The sequence below is a fragment of the Abramis brama genome, assembly GCF_963993115.1.
Source record: "Abramis brama genome assembly, chromosome: 17".
Taxonomy (NCBI): Eukaryota; Metazoa; Chordata; class Actinopteri; order Cypriniformes; family Leuciscidae; genus Abramis; species Abramis brama.
The window spans coordinates 23,241,747-23,256,594 of record NC_139979.1 but is presented as its reverse complement, the minus strand read 5'-3'; the positions used below and the strand labels follow the sequence as shown (position 1 = coordinate 23,256,594).

The 14,848-nt window shown below is 35.7% G+C and overlaps 1 protein-coding gene across 1 annotated transcript in view; it reads right to left on the bottom strand.

Moving 5' to 3' along the window:
* osbpl3b (oxysterol binding protein-like 3b) overlaps window positions 1-13,398 on the bottom strand; it is an 82,166-nt gene extending 68,768 nt beyond the window's left edge. Inside the window, exon 1 of the mRNA XM_084087995.1 lies at window positions 13,008-13,398. The gene's annotated coding sequence lies outside the window, so the exon portion shown is untranslated. The remainder of the gene's footprint in view (window positions 1-13,007) is intronic.
* Window positions 13,399-14,848: the final 1,450 nt, after the last annotated feature.

Here is a 14,848-nt window from a genome sequence, read left to right as displayed (position 1 = left end):
CATCTTACTGGGATCCATTAGGACTATTATAATGACATTATAATCAGTACCATCTCTTATTAAAGCTATGCTGTAATATTGAGCTCCAGGCTTCATTTCAAAGGGAATTTCAGAAGCAAATAGGTTCCTTTTATGAGTACGTTTCTCAGAGGATGTTCCATCTCAGCTGGACATCTGTCTTCATTAACTTTCACTCTGGCAGCTCTTATCATAATATGTCTGCTCCAGCTTACTGTTCAACATAGAAAATTCAGCTGGTGTGTTGATCTGATTCATCATAACAATCTCCACTTTGCACCTCCGTCTGTATTTACATTAGAATTTAAATATGCAGGTAAAATGCAAATCTTTACAATAGACAAAAAGTATTTTTCTTTTCTGTTTTGGTGCATTGCACTATACAAATAAACATTCATGATGAAATAACTTTTTTCAACACTATTCGAGTGCCTTGGAATATCTTTAACATTCAGTACAGTTTGCTTGTTAAATACTGTGGTGTCTGAGAATCCAATATTTAAAATGTAATTTAAACCTGGAAATTAACTAAATGTTTTAGGATTTTAAAATATTTAAAACCAGGTTTTACACAAAAAGGTGGAGTTTATTTAGCTCAAGTGCTGCTGTAAAAACATTTTGAAACTGTACATTTTTCAATGCAATCTTTCAGGCAAATCGTTATGCTGATAATTCACAAATTCACTCTTACATAATCGAATAAAGTTGGCGTGCTGTCCGAGGGGAGGGCTTCAAACTCGGAATGTGGCCCAAACCCAGAGGACTCCCTCCCCCATCCCTGGCTGGGATGGGAACAGATTTTTGAGTTGGGGTGGACGAGGGATGTTGGAAAACTGTCATGGGACAGATGTGAGTCAGCTATTTATATATTGGCCTCCTCTCGTGCTGACTGGGTAGATTATCTGAACGTGCCCCTCCCAAACTTTGTTAAAACATCATTACAATTTACAATGACAACAATGACACTGCATTAGAAAAATGTAAAATAGAAGATTTTTTTTCTGCTGGACCCCACTTCATAGCAAATTTGCATTAAAATGAAATAAAAAATTATGATTCTTTCACAATATTCCATTCTAAACCACCATTTACACACTTCACAGCACACACAACACACTCAGAGCTTGAGCACAGACGCTACTTCTGGCTAATTTATCATTATAAATGACTCAGATTGTCCCTCAGCAACTCTCCTGAAATCAGTGTAGTGTCCGGTTAGTCTTTTCCATCTGTCTCCTTAGGTAGCACATTATGCTGTACAACATTAGAAATACTAGTTGCTTTAAAGACACTTTAAGAAAATGAAACACACTGTGTAGTGTGTCGGTCAAGCATAAATTGAAGGGCTAAATCAGGGCTACTCAAATTGCATGTGGTTTGTGGGACAGCCTAAATATTTTTTTAAGGCACAAGAAATTTTATATCAACATAATCTACTGTATCATAATATAGCCTAGTTATTTTTCTGTAAATTCAACCATATTTTAAATATTATATAACCACGTCACAATTCATATTTCTGATAATCCATTGAATTCTTAGAAATGCTTTCCAAATGAAAGGTTATTATAAAAACAGTTTCACATTATGTAACACTTGAGTTAAAAAAAAAAAGAAAAGAAAAAAAAGAGTACAATGTTACAAACATGACTGGATGAGCCAAGTTTGATACCATTGTTAAACAGTTGATATATACTTTGTGACCGCACATCAGTTTAATTATATATTAGCAGATGCTGGGTTTTCATCCAACTATGCAAATTTAGCTGCTTAATATCTCTGTGTAAAACACAAAATGTTTTTTTCCCAGGATTCTTTAAATAGAAAGCTCAAAAGAAACACATTTATTTGAAATATAAATCTTTTGTAACATTATAAATGTCTTTACTGTCACTTTTCTTTTCTTTCTTTCTTTAAAAAAAAAAAAAACCTTACCACAAACTTTTTAGTAGTAGTGTATCACAGATTCCAGCAAAAGTAGCAAAAAATTAAAAACATAAATATTCTATTTAAAATAAATGCTGATCTTTTGAACTTTCTATTCTAGTGTACACTCTAGGCTGGACACAAATGGAGCATTGTCATGTGTTGAAATTTCGGCCATTACAATCAACAAATGTTGTCTACATAGAAAGCATGACACTGATATGTATTAAAGCCTGAATTTTCCCTCCAGCATGAGACTGCACAGATGTGCTCTTTTCCTCATGAGATGCTGTAGAGCTCTGAGCGCCTGCCAAACCCTGCTGCATCAGCCTTCAAGACATAGTGCCAGCCAAACTAAGCGCGCTCACATTTACAAATGTCCTGGCATTAGTCTTGGTGCTCATTGTGAATGTAGAATATTGAAAAACAGCTCTTCAGTGAACCGTGAAGATAACATCTAGGCTAGTTTTTCCTTGTTAATACAGTTCATGAAGTCTAGCATTGTGAGAAATTTTTCCGATGAAATTGTTTTTGAATGCACAAGTGCTGCTTCCTGTGCCTTTACCGCTTCCGACCCCTATCCACACTACGGCCCCTCCCATCCCCGTAAATCTCTTGACATGAATTCAGACTGTTTTGAAAACCACATGCCCTCCCTTTCTTCAGCTGACGTGATCTGCCAAATACTGACTCATTAGAGCTGAGGGGAAATGCAACAATATCCAAGACGGGGAAAACCATCTTCTTCGACAGACAACAAACGGATGTTTGCTCAAAATATTTCATCGACTACTTTGATCTAGAAAGATCAGATCTCTGCAGAAACACTGTTTGTGAATGGCTAGAAGTCATGCATATCTTAAAGAAGAGAGTATTTTAGAGATGTCACACGGACTTCAGCGAGAGCAAGACTGTATAAGAGCAGCAGAAATCTTCCTCTGGCAAGAACGCAAACAGGGCAGTTCAGTCCCAGCGGACCCTCAGAAGCCCAGCAGGAAAATTCAGCTCACACTGAAGACTCCTTGTGTCAGCTAAGACTGAGGGCCTGACCTAATAAAACTACTGCCTTGCAGAAATACAATGTCAACAGCAGATACTTTATAACTGCACAACCTTGAATTTATACTTGGACTCGAAATATTTTTAAGACAAATTCTCTAAATATTACTGCATGTTAGAGGTTGGATCGATACCAACATTTTGGCTTCAGAACAATACAAGGTCTTCTACTAAGGTAGTGATAATAAAGGGTTAGTTCACCCAAAAATAAATATTCTTTCATAATTTATCCATCCCCATGTTGTTCTAAACCCATAAGACAAATGAAGATATTTTAACAAAATCTGAGATATTTCTGTCCCTCCATTGACAGTCTACACAACTACCACTTTGACGCTTCAAAAAAGTTAAAACTAATCCATATGTATTGAGCGGTTTAGTCCAAAGGCACGGTCGCCTTATATGATGAATAGATTGAATTTAGGCTTTTATTCACATATAAACATTTATCAATGTGGGACAGTAAATAATGAATTATCATTTTTGGGTAAACTAACCCTTTAAATCGATACTGCAGGCAACACGTAAACCCCCTCAAATGACTAATGAAAAAAAGAAAGAAATTTTTTTAACAGCAATGCATAAAACCTTGCCGCTGTGAAACTTGTGTGTTTTTCATTTATTTCAACACAGTATCACTGGAGCAACAAGACACAAAAACTCACATATGAATTGGATCAATAGGCTCCACTGAAAAAATCTGTTGAAACAATCTTCAAAAACAGTTTTTGTTTAGTCTACTCTATACACAAACTAATGACATTTTTTTACATTACTTTAACTCATCAAAATGAGTTACGCAACTTAATTTTTTTTAATAAGTTATACAAGATTACAATTTTTTTAAGTCAGTTTAATATCATTTAAGTTGAAAGTTATACCGCCAAGTTGATTGCACTTAAAAATTTAAGGCAGCAAACAAACTTTTTGTTTTATTTTTACATAGTGGTACATAAATTGTACATTCTAAAAAATGTTGGGTTGTTTCAACCCATGTTTGGGTCAAATATGGACAAACCCAACAATTGGGTTTAAAAAATGTCATTTAAAATTTAAACCAGCAGTGGGGTTTGTCCATATTTGACCCAAACATGGGTTGAAACAACCCAGCATTTTTAGAGTGTACACTTCACCCTTAAAATAATTAGGGAATAGTGGTACTTTAAAAAGCAGCTGATTGATTTCCGCCATTGATTTTCCAAAAAGAAATCCAAATCATACAAACATCAGCAAAATAGCATTTCTTCTTTTGATGATATTTGTAGAGAAAAGGCAAGAGAGGTGAATCTGGACACCAAAGGTTCTCCTAATTTATGCATTGTAGGACGGCTAATTATCACATTTCCTCATAAGCAAAGCAATGACAGTGAGCCAAACTTTAGCTATTTATTTTCTGTGTAGGCGTCTTTGTTTAGCAGGGCTAGTGTCTGATTCTTTTGCACAAATAAAATGCATGCAGTGAGAATACCAATAAAAGGTTAACATTTTGTTGCTGAAATGGAAAGACGGTGGAAAACAAAGGCAAAACAGGCTTGTATTTCAGTGGTGCTCTGTAAAAAAAATTCCACCTCTTGAAATAATGTGTCTAATGTACGATAATTCACATCAGTAACAAAGTGAATTAGCCATTAATGAAGCCCAGATAAGAGCTTTATCCTAAACTCCCATACACCCCCAGCAAATAACAGGCCAACTCTGATGCTCTAAACTCGCTAAAAGCGACATAACATATAGTAATCTGAAGCACTCTAGGAGATGAGAATATTAGATTGCACTCTTATTGCATTTACAAACTCCAGCGTATCCAGGCAAACTCAGAGAAGCAGAGGAAAGATAAAACATAACATATTTTCAATCAGTGTCCATTTGATAAAACCTGATCGCAGCTCGAATTGAATAAAACTCCACTTTAGACTGCAGTCTTGTGCAGTAGAATGGCATCGGCTCGTATCGTATCTTCGGAACCTGGTGCGTTTTCTCCCTCGGTTTGGTTGAGTGAGCACATTAGTTATCACAGTTAAAAACCAAAAGAGCACCTCTTCATCTTAAAATGTTGTGTTATTGCGCTTCTCCGTGCGAGAATGCTGTCCCGATGAAGCCTTGATTCCTGCTCTAGCAGCATTATAACATTCGTGTTTCCGTCTGTCTTGACACAGTAAACCTCTAGACAGCGCTGGGAGATCCAGAGAGAGCGCGTTTGAATTTGCTGTAGTATTAATACGAATGTAGTATATAATTTAACCGCGGCAATGACGGCTACATTCGTATAGTGTTTGCGTGTGTCTCGAAAGTTACAAATAAAGCCAAAATAAGCTGATGGAGCAAACTTGTCAATCATCTAGAGGAAACGCTGACCAATAAGAGGACAGTATTCGCATATGACTTGCGTGAACACATTTTGGTACGCTTAGAAAGGTTGCCTTGTGAAAGCGAACCAAACCAAGAAGAAAATGCAACATTGTAACAAATTAAGTCCCTGTTTCGGAACAGAACAAACAATATATAGGTGTGAAAACACTCTTAGATCATACAGGGACCATAGACTCTTATCTCTCCACCAGAGAGGCCTCATTCCAGAGGCTGCTGGGATTCAGATGTGCTTTGATCGGTTTCTATTTAAGGCAAATAATTTTTCCAGACCACAGCCGTTTTGACCCTTTAGTTACAGGTATTTTAAAAAGGCAAGAACAGCAGGGGAACAGTGGAGGAGCATGTTGAAGCTCTTTGCTGTCTTTATTATTTATAAGGACGAGGAGCCAATTAGTCATGACCTCTGAGCTTGACAACTCATCCGTCTCTGCAAACTAGCTCAGGTCTTTTGATATTCTGACCTTTTCTGCATTCTATTCGCAAGACTTATTAGACCAGAAAACCTGTCCAGGAAGAAACACTTGCACTCTCTATGACTGCCAGGATTTTTAATAGTTTCGAATGAGCTTGGGTTAAAAAAAAAAAAGTTATCCCTTAGGTGGAAAACTACAATTTTCACTTTTTATAATTGGCCCCTATTTTGCTATTTTAAAGTTTCCTAATGTTGTTTTGGAGTCTCCTACAACATGTTTACATGCATCAAAGGTAAAAAAAACTGTTTAATTTCCTCATAATATACATTTGCACATCATCACATTTTCAATGATTCTCAAACGACTCGTGAGATGAATCAATCTCTCTAAATCCCTCCTTTCCGCGAGCTACTCTGCTCTGATTGGCCAGACAGCTCAGTCTGTTGTGATTGGCCTACCGTGTACAGCGCGTCGAAAACAAAAACGCTCATTGCCATAACAACGTCAGCTGTCCTGAGGGTTCCTACACCGTAAACTAAACACAGTAACGAACAATGATGTCGAATTGACCATATCAATGCGAGCGCGAGTCCGATGATGAAACATTGGAAGAACTAGTTATTCAACCCGAACCTCCATCACAAGGACGACTCGAGAGCAAGACGTTTCTCAGTGATACACTACTCAGTTTGAGGTACATTATGAGATGTTGCAACTGTAATTCCTCACCATCAGCATTAACAAGTGCATGTCCATCAACAAACCCATTATTTTACTTGTACTAATTTATTTACAGAGTATTTTTCTAATATATTGCGGTGAATACGTGGAAACTGTATCAATAACAGTGCATGTATGCAATGTATACATTAGCCGAGCTCTAGAGTGAATGATCTGATGTAACATAAAGTTGGTAAAACAAATATTTCCTCAAAGTAGTGAGAATGACAGACAATCTGCATTAATAGACACAGTTATAGGTAATAGCGGTCCACAACTGATTAGCAGAAGTATTTCAGGAGGACAGTGATAACATAAGTTAGCCAGTTAGCAGGAGACCTACACAATATAAAACTCAAAACTAAGTTTTTCGAACACTTTCAAGAGTAAAAACGGTTTGCGAATTCTGCATTGAACTCCGAGATTTGAGAAGCAGTCGTCAGTAAAATAAAGGAAACGCAGCAAAAGTTTAGGATTATACTGCTGTGAATTCATGGTAAAGATGAATTTTAACCACTAATTCTTCACATGCTCATCCTTGGGCAGTGAAAAAAACTGGCTTTACCTTCACATTATGGAGCACAGCGTCTTCTCGACATGATGCTATCCAGTATCCACAGGAATCAGCTGTTGGTTTGAGGTTCAAGTTTTCCCTAGTGTCTGCATGTAATAAGTGGGCGGGCAATATGCTAATGTTCGTCTTGACGTCACAACGAAACGGCTTATGACTCGTTTGAAAAACGATTCATTTAATTGACTCAGAGTCGACTCTTACTTTTGAAAGACAATAACTTTGTATACAGTGCACTTTCAGATTTAAACCTTTGCGGGATGTTTTCATTCACTTGGAGCTATGTTACACACTACATGAAAGGTCATTTTCAAAAATACATAATAGGGGCCCTTTAAGTCACATAGTCCTGCCCACAGCCTGTTAGTAGACATTTTGGAATATTGTAAAGGCTAGATCGGGATGAAATTACTAATGTGATTGGTTGTTACTACATAACTAATCATTGGGATTTTAATGATTCCAGTTCCTTAACAGTTGATTTAGTACATTTAAAGGGATAGTTCACTCACAAATGAAAATTCTGTCATAAATTACTCACCCTCACGTCATTTTAAAATCCCATAAGACTTTCTTCCATCTTCAAAACCCAAATGAACATATTTTAATGAAACCTGAGATTTCTGTCCCTCCACTTAAAGGCCATTCCACCAAAACAATTATGAAAAGTTCATCAAGTAATAGCCTAGTATTCCATATGAGTAGCACATTTCTGAAGAGACAAGATCACTTTATATGATGAACAGATTTAATTTAGGCATTTATTCACATACTAACATTGAACAACACACATACACAGAGCACATCAAATATGTTCAACGGAAGCTCAAGCATACTTGTTTGATGCACATGAACAAACTTTATTGATTCTTGAGGAAGCATGTGTTAGCATGACATGTGAGAAGAAACCTAATGGGTTTCCGCCAAATGCGCCAATTATTTAATAACGAAATGTTTGGAAAAAAGGAAATACAATTCCATTGCTAAAAGATGAAATTCTTGCAAGTAGTGTGTTTAAATATACTTTTTAATTACTGTTAGCATAAATATAATAAATTAAATAAATGTAATGCTAATTTTGTAATTTTTTCTGTTTTCTGTGAGAGAAGATTTCACTGTGGGAATTGCTCTTTCTACAACACAAAGACAGCAATTAATATAAATGACACCAAAGGAAAGTTGAACCGAGCTATTGATATCAGCTGTCTACAGCACAGACTGTCTGAACAGACATAATGAGATAATATGTCATTAAGGCTTAAAGATATCAGATTTTGCCTCCACTATTAGGTGAATGCAGCATGTAAAAACAAATTGCTTTAAATAGACAACATATTAAATACAGTGAAAACCAGACAAGTCTGAGACAGAATGGTGTCTTTCCATCTAGCTGTAACCTCACCCACCTGTTTAGGTATAGAAATCACATCTTTTATGGATGAGGAAAGGAGACAGCGGCAACACCTGCCACTGCGCTTGAGCAACGACAACATCTGCTCTCAAAGCCCCTGTACACACTCTCACTCCATATCCACAACACATTTAATACACACAGTTGAGATCATAGAAAACGTCCCATAAGAAACATATCAAAGAACCACAGAATCAAACCACTTTCACCCTCCTGAGGTCTCTTATCAAACTCAACTTCACCTCACACTGTGACTATGGCAACAGCGTGTGTGGTTTTGTAAAACGGTCCTGAGCTCAGGCTGCTGCCCTGGTGTGAAAATAAAGGTGTATTTTCTTGTTAAAGGACACGGCTACTATGTGCAGCCCCATACTGAGGAGGATTACCTGCATAGCTGCAGTCGCAAAAGAAACCAAAAAAACCAACATCTATGGTGGATGTCCACTTAAAACTTAAACTTCTTCCCAAACGCTCTGGTCTAATCATTTGCCCACAATTAGTTAGTTAGTAGTACTTTATTGTTCAGCCTTAGCTGAAAATTGGTCTTTGGTCTCGCCATACAATCACAAAACAATTAACAATACACAATATAAATCAAAATTAAAATATTCACATTTTCTTCCTCTTATTCAAAAGACTTATTGCATTTGGTACAAAAGTTTGTTTATACAGTATATTGCTTTAATCGCTTTTGGTGTTCTGTAGCAACGACGTGATGGCAATAATTCAAAAACATGATTCAAGGGGTGTGTTGTGTCTCTTGCTATAGTCAAAGCTTTTCTCTGAACTGCAATTTGATATAACTGTGTGACTGATTTTTGCTTAGATCGTATAATTTTTCTTGTTACTCTTGTAATTCTGCCTAATTTTACTTTATTCACAGATGTAACTCGTCCAAACCACACAGTTATATTATACCCTAAAACACTCTCAATTAAACTTATATAAACTCTTTGCAGAGCAAGCTGATTTACAGAAAATTCTCTCAATTTCCTTAGCAAGAATAGCCTTTGATTTGCTTTTGTGGGATTCCAAATTTATTAAAATGTTTAATTTAGGTTTACATTGAATTTAGCATGTTAAGGTTAGGTATAAATTATTATTAGCAGAGTTTTCTAGCAAAAGACTCCGGTCAGTCCTGTTTTACTTAAACTCTTAATGGCTCTCGGATTTTGTGTTTTAACAAGAGAGTCCTGCCAGTCCTGTACTCGGGTCTCAGCATTTGAATAGATATGCTGAGTGAATTAGGGTGGGCAGCACTCTCAGTCTAGAACCGGTTCCTGTCTTTTTGGTTCCGGCCCCTAAATGTATATAAACTGTAAGAGAACATTTCACTTATTCAGACTTGGTGACTGCAGCTACCGACAGCTCGTGTTTTCAATAAACAATCCTGCTGAAGAAACAACCAAGTCTCCTGGTCTTCGATTCTGAGTTTACAACACTTTCTTACAAATAAGATTCACATTATCAGAAAAATTCAATTTACAGTCAATCATGGTTCCCAAATACTTCAAAGTCTCCCAAAATTTAAACTGTTTGATCACATTATTTCTGTTACAGGCTCTGAATAATTTAAAATCAACTCCTTTGTTTTACTTACATTTATCAATAAAGAACTTGCTTCACACCATTTTTCTAGTTTCAAAACCTGCTCCTCATACTCAAAATGTACACAGTCTTTTCATAAAAGTGCCACAAGTGCCATATCATCTGCATATTTGTATAATTTATAATTCTCATGCTGCACTCTTATACCACTTGTATAAACAGAAAACAACAGAGGTGACAGGACGCATCCTTGGGGTGCCCCCGTGTTTAAAGACATAATATCTGATTTAAACCCTCAAACTATAAAATATATTTAACTATTAAATATACTCATATATGATGTACCTAGGAGTGTTTTCCACACTCACAACCACTAATCTGAGAGCTGGGCAGGGAATTGGAGAAGCTGTAGGAAGTACACAAAGAGTTGAAGAAATGGAAAGTGCCCCATAATGGCACCATAATACAATATTGATGGAAAAGGAAATTACAGCCTCTAATGCATCCTTTAGGTTTGTCCAGTCTGGGATATACCAAGCACAGAAATAGAAGCCAGAATGGATGATATGGAACATTCTTTTAGTTTATTTTTATGAGAAAGGGCAATGGACACATATAGAGGACTATCACATCCCCTTGCAACTACTAGGCTATGTAACATTTAAATTAATAATTTGATATGAACTCATTGTGTACATCCATGTTTTTACATTGTATTTCAATTTTTAAATAAATACATCTATAACTAAGTAGTAAAACTTGAATCTGTTTACAGATGAAATGAACTAATTTAATAATTGATTATCTTTACAACAGAACTGAATCAACAGTGAACTGACTTCAGCTGAACAACAGCCGAAATGCATCATTTTCTGTTATCACTGTAAAGCTGCTTTGACACAATCTTGTATAAAGCGCTATATAAAGGTGGCTTGACTTGACTTAAAGACACCTAATAAAAAGTGTGAGCCATATTTACATTATAACAACGTTATAAACACTTAATTGAACCATTAATGAATTAACATGATGCTAATTAATTAATTAGGCTAATCAATTAATACAATTAATCACAATTAAGTGCATAAATTCATTATTAGATGAAAACATTTTAAAACTACTTAGGCAAATGAATAAAACAGATATTACAAAAAGTGGCAAAATATGGTTTAGGTTTTTTTCCCCTATATCATTGAAGTTTGTCAATATGTCTGAAGTTGACTTTCTTACATGCATTCTTGGATTACGTCTGTTCTGTTTGTTAGTCGACATACTACATATGAAACTTTTTTAATATTTTCAATTTGCAACATTTTTAGTTAATACAAATAACTTATTGCACTAATTATTTAACCCATTAGGTTGCGAACTAGTTTAAAATGAATGTCTCATGACATAGTGGCACTGATCATGAGGCAGGATAACTCAGTCATTCATAATTTTAGATGTTATTAAAGACATCTGCGGCTTATCAGATTAATGTTCAGTCCAGTCTGTTAGAAACAAGCCTTTTCACACATGACTTCAAAAATCTACTGGTGTTTAAGCTACGCAGAGGACAATTTGACACCCTGTTCCATCCAATCATGTTTCGAAACACTGACACAGGCTGAAGAAATTTACTAACACAATCACTCTGACTCAGCGTAAATGTGTGGTGTACATCAATAAAATATTGGGCTTTCGTTACGCATTGAATTTCACTGTGGGATACTGTGTAAAATAATCATTATAGGAATCTCAGCAGAAATCCTCTGTCCTGTTCAACTGCTGTGTTCAGTTTCCAAAATTGTAATGCATCAAAGTCTTTGTTTCTTGGAGTACTGTTTATAGAAAGTGACAAATAAAGAGATAGGGAGAGAGAGAGAGAGAGAGAGAGAGAGAGAGAGAGAGAGAGAGAGAGAGAGAGCGCATCCACCTCATAGCTTCTGCTCTCGATGGCTGTGAAGGAAGATAAAAGAGTCCACCCCCAATATATCTTACTGTGAAAATATTCACAAATTGGCCACTGAGGCAGCTCATTGTCTCTTTAAATAATGTGGTAGCGCTAGCAAATATATATAAATAAAAAAAAGTACTTCACTGGCACACATTTCTGGTTAGGACTAGTACATACATAGAAAAACACATTTCACAATCTGTTACCATGGTGACAGGGAAATGACAAAAGAGTATTTCTAATGGATACAGTGCTCTTGTCACATTCAGATAGTGGTCAGAGACACCCATTGGTTCAAACCCAGACCTCTCAAATACATGCTTTGACATTAACTGTTCAAACCAAACCATCATCATCACCTTCATCATCTTCACTTCCAAGTACATGCCTTTTATTGAAGCAATTAGATAAGCTTGTAAGTTGTACTTTAGAGTGCTTGTTATTTAATACATGTTGAAGTGCAAGCACCAAATTTCCTACTGCAACTTTAATGAACCTATTTGCATCTAAAGAGATTAAAGTCATCAATAGAGAAGGACTCTAATACTGACATATGCGTACTAAGATCTTAATACATTCTTAAATTAAGAAATATGAAAGAGACACTTTGACAGGCCAACAAAATAAAGATCACGTGTGATGCCTTGTGCATTTAAGAAAATAGCCTACCTTAATATAATGCCATGAATTGTATTGTTCATAATGACAACCAACACTCAAAATTAAGATAACAATGTATGCAGCCAACTCTCAAACTAAAACACTAATAACAGGAGACTTTTCTCCTCATAAGAGAATTTTAGTTATAGCTGTGCATGAATTCCTGTCGTCCACGCCCAAACTAAAATAGTTTCCAAGAGGCATCAGTTATTAAAGCGTTTTTACAATGTCTTGGAAGACATTGCTCGCAATCATGCATGGACATGTTTCCAGACAGCATGGCATGCAGAACACATGAAATAGTGTAAAAGAATAAGGAATGACATAGTCAATTACAGTAGTTACACAAAATTGAGGAAGTTTTTAACTTACCTTTTAAACTGAAGTAACTAGTGTTAAACGGACCGCCACTTCCGGATGATAAGAAAACTGCGGAGGGAACTACGAAATGTATCCGCGCGGCATCTTGTCGAGCACACAGCGTATCAAGCGAAACATAATAACAAACAAAACAGATTTGTGAGTAGACTTTTGAAGTTTACGTTAGGTATTAACGCAACAGACCTCCGAACAATAAAACTGGATACATTTAAATATTGAAACAACCCGCTATTATTCAACATGTAGAAATAAAACGATTACATGAAGTAAAACGAGTCTGGAGATGCGCTGCCCTCGCGCTCACTGTGCAAATAAACGGTGCTGCAACTGTTGTGCGCGTGGGTTCTGCAAGCGGTTCACACAGACGCAACTGATAGTGACCTTAACCAATCAGCGGGGGAATTACCACATACGTCACTTGTAGAGGCGGGACTACACCGGGTTGACAGCACCTTTTCCGTGACGTCGCCGCATTCAGAGCTCACTAGTTCCCAGAAGCGTCTATTGTTTTTAAGCACCCAATTTTGTTACTCTTTGGATACTTTGATGAATATAAATGGTTATTTTTAACACAGTGCCTACATTTCCAAATGTATTAAATACATCTTTGCTTAACTGCTTCCCCTGTCCAGCAACTTGACATTTTACATATTTGGTGATGGATGTTGGTCCTTGTGAAGGTCACTCCAAAGTCACGTTGTGTACAATTTTTATAATGTATGGCATTATTCTGGTTCATGTTACATCTTATGTTGTTAAAAATGAATGTTTATTGCATTATTTCACTGTCTCGTGTTACAATGATGGTGTTTTGTATATGTGTATCACACTGCACCTTCAGTATGTTATACCTCAGCTTTACTCTATGAAAAAAATGGGGTTCTATATAGAACCATAGGGTTCTTGATTCAATATTTAAGAATGCTTTATGCCAAAAAAGGTTCTATAGGAGAAATGTCTTAAAGGGATAGCTCACCCAAAAAATTATAATTCTGTAATCATTTACTCACCCTCAAGTTGTTCCAAACATGAATTTCTTATTCTGAACACAAAAGAAGATATTTTGAAGAACATGGGTACCCAAACAGTTTTGGGGCACCACTGACTTCCATAGTATGGAAATAAAAATAATATGGAAGTCAGTGGTGTCCATCAACACTGTAAATGATGTAAAATTATATGATCAACTTTTTTATACAAGTTATACAAGAATAAACTCATTTTTTTTAAAAGTCAATGTAATTTAAGTTGAAATTACTTAAACATCCAAGTTGAATGTACTTAAAAATTTAAGGCAGCAACTTTTTTTTTTTTGTCTTCTTTTTTTACAGTGTACTGTTTGATTACAAGTTGTTTGGAACAACATGAGAGTGAGTAAATGATGACAGGATTTTCAGATTTGGGTGAACTATCATTTTAAATAATTGAATGATACTTTCACGTTTAACTTTTTTTTTTTTTTTGACCCACTTTATATTAAGTGTCTAACGTTTAAGTTAATAATTTGATACAATGCACTTAATGTGTACATGTTTGGTAACACTTTATTTTACAGTGTCGTTGTTACATGTTACATGCAGTTACTATAGTAATAACATTAGATTATGCATAATTACAAGCAACTAACCCTAAACCAAACCAAACCCTAATAATCCTATAGCAAGTACATGTAGTTAATTATTATTACTCAGTACTTAAATGTATAATGTTTTTACATCGTACATACCTGCATGTAATTAAATCTGTAATTCATTTCTGAAAAAATGTATTAAAACTAAATTATTAAAACTAAATCTATACAATCCCAAAAAGTGAATCATTGTGATAATTTT